The sequence below is a fragment of the Apium graveolens genome, chromosome 4 (assembly GCF_009905375.1).
Source record: "Apium graveolens cultivar Ventura chromosome 4, ASM990537v1, whole genome shotgun sequence".
NCBI classification, from domain to species: domain Eukaryota; kingdom Viridiplantae; phylum Streptophyta; class Magnoliopsida; order Apiales; family Apiaceae; genus Apium; species Apium graveolens.
The window spans coordinates 303,800,386-303,807,300 of NC_133650.1; the positions used below are offsets into that span (position 1 = coordinate 303,800,386).

At 33.5% G+C, this 6,915-nt stretch overlaps 1 long non-coding RNA gene across 1 annotated transcript; it reads right to left on the bottom strand.

Moving 5' to 3' along the window:
- Window positions 1-1,421: 1,421 nt before the first annotated feature.
- Window positions 1,422-3,805, bottom strand: LOC141721492 (uncharacterized). The gene is made up of 2 exons (XR_012574755.1): window positions 2,415-3,805; window positions 1,422-2,086 (listed from the first exon to the last, which is right to left on the bottom strand). It is a non-coding gene; the product is annotated as an uncharacterized LOC141721492 (long non-coding RNA).
- Window positions 3,806-6,915: the final 3,110 nt, after the last annotated feature.

Consider the following 6,915-nt stretch of genomic DNA (forward strand, 5'->3'; position numbering starts at 1 on the left):
CCAAGGAAGTACTTAATTGGACCCACATCTTTCAGTTTGAAATGACTGGCCAAATGAGTCTTCAAAAGAGAAATTGTATGTTGATCATTACCAACCACCAGAATGTCGTCAACATAAACAAGAACTGCCAAAAAATTGGAGGATGCCAAAATGAACAAAGTTATGGTCTGAGGTGGCTTGTTTGAATCCATATGGAAGTAACACGGACTTGAACTTGATAAACCATTTCCAGGAGACTGCTTCAACCCATATAAAGACTTAACCAGTTTACAAACAAGTGGAATTGGAGAAGAGTAGAAAGCAAATTCAGAAGGTAAGTAGTAACCTTGAGGAATGGACATATATACTTCCTCTAAATCACCATATAGAAATACATTATTCACGTCCATCTGTGTGACATACCAATTATGAACAGAAGCTAATGAAATAAGAACACGAACTGTAGACATTTTTACAACCAGTGCAAACGTCTCAAAGTAGTTGAGGCCCTCAGTTTGATTAAAACCCCGAGTAACCAACCGAGCTTTGTATCGTTCCACAGTACCATCTTGATTAAATTTCACCTTATATAGCCACTTGCAGCTCACAACATTCTTGCTAGGGGAAGAGGAACAATAACCTAGGTTTGATTAGCTTCAAGAGCGGTAAGTTCAGCAGTCATGGCTTCACACCAGACAGGGAATTGACAAGCAATCTTGTAGGAAGCAGGTTCAGGAACAGAAGTGACATTACTAAGAAACACTTGGTATGTACGAGTAGACTTCGAAAAATGATGTGCCTGAATAACTGATGAACTCAATACATTGGGTAAACCAACATAATCCTTAAATTTTGTTGGTATAGCTTTGAGCCTTGTACTTTGTCGTGTAGGTTGTATGATAGGTATTTGGGTATCTATAGTGTGAACATGTTCTGAAGTAGATGGCACATGAGATATAGTGGATGTTACAGAAGAACTTGAAGTGTCAAGAGGTGGAGAATTAATGATACAATCAGGTACAGAACCATCAAAGAGAGGATCAATAAACTTAGTAACATCAGGATTAAAGAGATGATGGGCAGGAGATGACACAGAAATTTCCTTAAAAGGAAATATATGTTCATTAAACAACACATATTTGAGAAAAAAACTCGCTTGGTTTGAAAATCCATAACTCGATATGCCTTTTGAGAGAAGGGGTAGCCAATTAAGAAACACACATATAATTGATCTATTACTGAATTTATCCTTATGTAGAAAAACATAAACACCCGAAAGTTTTTAAATTGTCAAATGGTGGTGGTGCAGAAAAAAGAATCTGCTAGGGAGACAGACCTTGAAGGCTTTGAACAGGGGTTCGATTTAATAAGTGACTGTAAGTATACAGTCACCCCAAAATGATATAGGAAGAGATGCTTGAACCCGCAAGGCCCTAGATGTGTTAAACACAGTTTTATGTTTACGCTCCACAATACTATTTTGTTGTGGAGTATATGTACACCTACGCTGATGAATAATACCATGATCAGCAAGATAAGACTGAAAATGAGTGCTCAAAAATTTTGTGTCATTATCAGAACGAAGATGTTTAATATGACAATTAAACTGTTTATGAACATAAGCTATGTAGTTCATTAACAGAGCAGGGACTTGAGTTTTATCTACAAATAAGAAAAACCAAGTTGCTCTAGACTTATCCTCAACACTTATCAAGAAGTAACTGCAATTTCCATGAGTCTTACATCTATACGGTCCCCAAACATCAACATGGATAATTTTGAATAAAGTAGAACTGACAGAAATACTATATGAAAATTGCAATCTTTGTTGCTTAGCCAAATGACAAGTTTCACAAGTACTAACTGTAACAGAATTTTGATAAATTGAGTTGGGTAAAAACTTCATATATGAAACAGATGGGTGCCCTAAACGAGCATGCCACAATAATGAATTTGTTATAGAAGGAGAAGGAACAGAATTACATAATGCCTGATTTTTAGAAAGAGGAATGACGGGAAAGCTTTCATGACTGACAACTGGATTGTAAAGAAGATGCAGGCTCTCTTGAAGTTCACCAATCTCGATGGTCTTCTTCAAGATATGGTCCTGTATATAGTAGGCATTTAAGTTAAAAAAAATATAGCACAAGAGTTTGTGGATGCGAGTTTAGGAATAGATAACAAATTGTAGGTGAATGTAGGCACATAGAGGACATCAGTTAAGACAATATTTGTGTGGAGGTGAACAGTGCCTACATGAGTGACAGGAGTGTGACAACCATTAGGTAAGTGTAGTACAGTAGTAATTGCATGTACATCAGTCAGTAGCTCAAAATGAGGAGTGATATGGTCAGTAGCTCCTGAATCTAAAATCCACTTATCAGCACTTAAACTAAGTTTGCTATTAGTATGACAAACAAAGTGAATGACATTACCAGCTAGATGAGTAGCAGAAGTTTCAGCAGTGTTCCAAAAAGTAGATGAACTAGAATTGACACTGTTGGCAGCAGAGATTTCTTTAAATCCACTTTGAATCATAGTCATAAATTGATGACATTGAGCTGTTGTAAAGCCTGCAGATTCAGTATTGTTGACTGTGGCAGATTGATCACTTGATTCAACAACAATACTATAGGCATGAGCAGTTTATATCTGAGGCTTTGGCCTTGGTTTTGGGTTACCATGAATCTTATTCCAAAAAGGATATCCATACACACAAAAGCATTTATCCTTACTATGTCCTGTCATATGACACACTTCACACACAATTGAAGTATCAGGCATAACTCTTTTGTCATTACCCTGCCTTGCAGTTATATTTTAGTTATTGAAACTAGCAGATCCTCCTTGATTGTCATTATACCTCATAGAAAGAGCAACAGAATCTGTTTAAACAAAAGGATTATAACCTAGTTCCCTATGATTTTCCTCTTGCAGCAAAAGACTATAAGCTGCACTGAGACTAGGGATGGATGTCATAAGTAGCAAATGACCTCTTATTGCAGTATATTGCTCTGAAAGTCCTATTAGAAACTGTAACAACTTGTTACTTTTACTGAAAACATCAAGTTTGCTATTGACATCACAAGTGCATTTGCCACAATCACAATGAGGAACAATTGAGAAAGCATCCAGTTCATCATTTAGAGTCCAAAATTTTGTAAAATATGCAGATATAGACAAATTCTCTTGCTTTAGAGATGCAATTTCTTTTCTCAAATTGAACAATTTAGGAACATTTTTCTGAGCAAATCTTATGGAGAACTCATCCCAAATGTCTTTAACATTAGACATATACATAACACTCTGATGAATTTCAGATGAAATAATGTTTAAAATCAATGAGATTACAATGTCACTGCATCGATTCCAGTGCAAAAGAAGAGTAGCATTAACAGGTTTATCATACGTTCCATCCACAAAACCTAGCTTTAGCTTAGAGGAAATATTTGCTCATTCAGAGTGATAGTAATCAATATCAAACCTGGATGATCAGAAGGATGAAGGTAATATGGATGAGATGCATCAATAAATGGAACATTTGCAGATGTTAAAACATTACTAGATGCAACCTTCAAGTAAGATAGAACGACGTCATTGTATGTTGAAGTTGATGATAAAACAGTCACGATTTGATGAAGAACAGCTGAGAACACACACAATTTTACGAAACCCTTGAAATTGTACAGAACACTTGAAATTATACGAAATTACGCAATTCGATAGCGATTGAGGTTATACAAATGCTTTTTAACTAGTAACTGCGGAATGTAATGAAGTATATAGAGATCTTAGCTCTGATACCATGTTAGCTCCATTAATGGAGTATTACTTCAGCTTGGAGAAGAAGAAAATGGAGATCTGAATATATTGAAAAGAAGAAGTAATAGTTTGTTACACTACTGTCCAATATATATAAGACAACAAAGCTTACAGCTAAACTAGCTAACTTTTCTTCTAGATACAAAATAGAATGTTTAGCTATGTTGACTTAGGACGTTGACTTGCAGGAGTATTCTTATCAGACATTCACCCCTTTTTGTTGCACATCATACCTAACATGATTTGTCAGTGTTTTTCCGTTCGAGTTGTGATATACTTGTAGCTTTTTTAGGTAGAAAAATCCAAAAATTGACACGGGAGAAAAAGTGAAATGGTTCGAAAGGTTTCCTAATTTATTTAATATACTGATGATAGTGTTTGTATTTATTATAAATCATAATTCTAAAAATATATTTATGTGTTTTTATGAGGATAATAACTTGTAATAATTAGGAATGTCAAGTCTTAAACTTTTAAACAGTTTGATTTTTAAACCATTCCAAATATTTAGATATTTCCAAAATATATTAGATATGTGTTTATCTGATTTATAATTTGATAAGACTTTTTTTTGCTAAAACCTGGGGTCGGGGGTCATGAATGGAGCAGCTGGAATATTTTAAAAGAGCAAAGAATTCGGCAGTATTAAGTTACCTAAATTCAATAAAAGACTGTTAACATGTATATAATTTTTATAATAATATATCTTTTTAAATATTTTTTATGAAAGGTATTATCAAATTTTTTGGAAGGTGTTAACCAACCAACCAAATTATCCTATATTTTGCTTATAACCACTTTCCTAATAGGTTCCGCACCCGCAACGAAGCGACCTATAGCCCATAGTAGAAGGACTTTTTAAGAGTTTAATAATCTAAATTTTGAATCCTTCAATAATATAATACATATAAAATAATACATAAATAATTTAACTTCATTAATATCAATAATATATATTTATTATTTTAATAATTTTTTCATAAAATATTAAAGTAATAAATTACAAATGTTATAATCAATCTGTGTATCGCACGGGTTATAAGGTACTATTCTTTACGAACATTAGCATTCTTTTATCGTGTCGTTTCTCGTGCGTTAAAATAGCGTGGGCATTAAAAAAAGCCCAACGTATTTTGAGTGGGCTGAAGCCTATGATGACCTAGAAATAGGTTATGAAGTTATGTAGTATAAATAAATAGAGATATATACTCCCTCCGTCCCAGCCATTTGTATACAAATGGTTTGGGCACGGAGGACAAGATATAGTAGTAAAATAATGTTATTTTTGGCAGTTTTGGTAAGATAGTGGGATGAGATAGAAGAAAAAAGTAAATTTAGTGAGAAAAAGTATAAAGTTCGGTAAAGTAGTGGAACCAATCAATATTTAATGGATAAAGTGAGTGTAGTGGGAGTAAGTAGTGGATGTGGTTGATTTTTATATTATTAAATTTTTACTATTTTTGGTAAATTTTGAAATGTATAAAATTGAATGGGACATCCAAAAAAGAAAAGTGTATAGAAATGAATGGGACATAGGGAGTAATCAGTAGTAGGGTTCTGCAAAACAACTAACAAAGTAGAGCAAGTTACGCACGATGGACAACAATGTTGATAAAATTAACGAACCAAAACTCAATTTGAGAGACCCATGTCGTATAGATTCGGTTATTCAGTCATGGCTCAAATCGGGAAACATACCTGATATTGGCTGTTTAACATGTGGTTTTTTCAGTTGGCGATGTTGAGTTTCTTTCTATTCTGGTGATGTTGAGTTTTTTTCAGTTGGTTTATTTTGATAGTAGGCACATGCGTTGGATTTGCATTAACATATACAAAGGCTTATATTAAAGTTAAAAAACTGATCCTAAAAGAAAAGGACTTGAATATTGTTAGAGCAATGATAACATCTTCGCTTCCTTTATGCGAGATTCAGGGTTCAACTATTAATGTCCCAAACACAAAAAATGCAATTTTATAATTTGTAAATTATAGTGTTCTGGGTTAAATTTTCGCAATATTGGCCTTCTGGTTTGGTTCTTTGGGCAATGATGAGTGTGAAATTCAAAAAGGCATAATTTATATATTCGATATTCTAACTGATAAGACAAATGGGAAGTCTTTTATATGGGACAGACCCTTTACGAATGAGATAGATGATGAGACAGTCTCAATTAATATACAGAATATAATTTACTGAAAAATAAATACAGTAATAAAGAAATTAAATAATGCAGAATACCAAGAATTTTCATTTGGTTCGGCCCTTAATCCCAGTCTATGGCCTACATCCAAGTCCCCATGCCAACTAGCATAGAGTATTATATCAACTTCAATAAAAGAACTTATAATCTTTTCTTTGATTACAAAAGAATAGCCCTGAAAGAACCCTTTCCCTAGCACATTTGCTACATAGCACACCTGTTATATCCTAGCCCACTGGCTACCTTGGCTATTCTTATGAATTAAACTCTTGCCACAACCCGGCACAAGTTGATATAAATACACGAACAATCAAATGAATATGAAATTACAACTAAACTAATCTCTTGTTCAACTGGGTATTCAACGTGATTATATAGAACAAGAATGGTGTTTTAGAATAAAGATGAAGCGTGTAAACATTAACCACAAATCTGAAAAACCGAGTTATATTTATAGGCACAAGTTCTAACAGATTTGATTTTCAAATAAAGGATAAGATAGATGAATTTGAAACTGATTTATTTGAAAACAATTTGAATAAGTCATTAGAAGATAATCTGTTAGTTTGTTAAGGAGATAAAGCTTGATAAAGATAAGTGTTGAATAGTTCAAATATGTTTATCTTAAAAGAGTTTGTTTGAGATAAAATATGAAATAGATAACCAGTCAAATTTAGAGTTACAACAAACCCTATCAAACCAAAACAATTATATTTTCCTTGAAGATGTCTGGTCAAACTGCACTGTCTCGGACAAGATTGTTGCTAGAATTCTATTGCTGGAAAAACATATCATCGTAAAGATGTATTCCAACATTTTTCCCTTTTTATGATGATGACAAAGAGAACATAAAAGCTCCCCCTATCAAAAACACTTTAAGCCCTGTTCAAGAGAGTTAGTAGCAACGAAATAT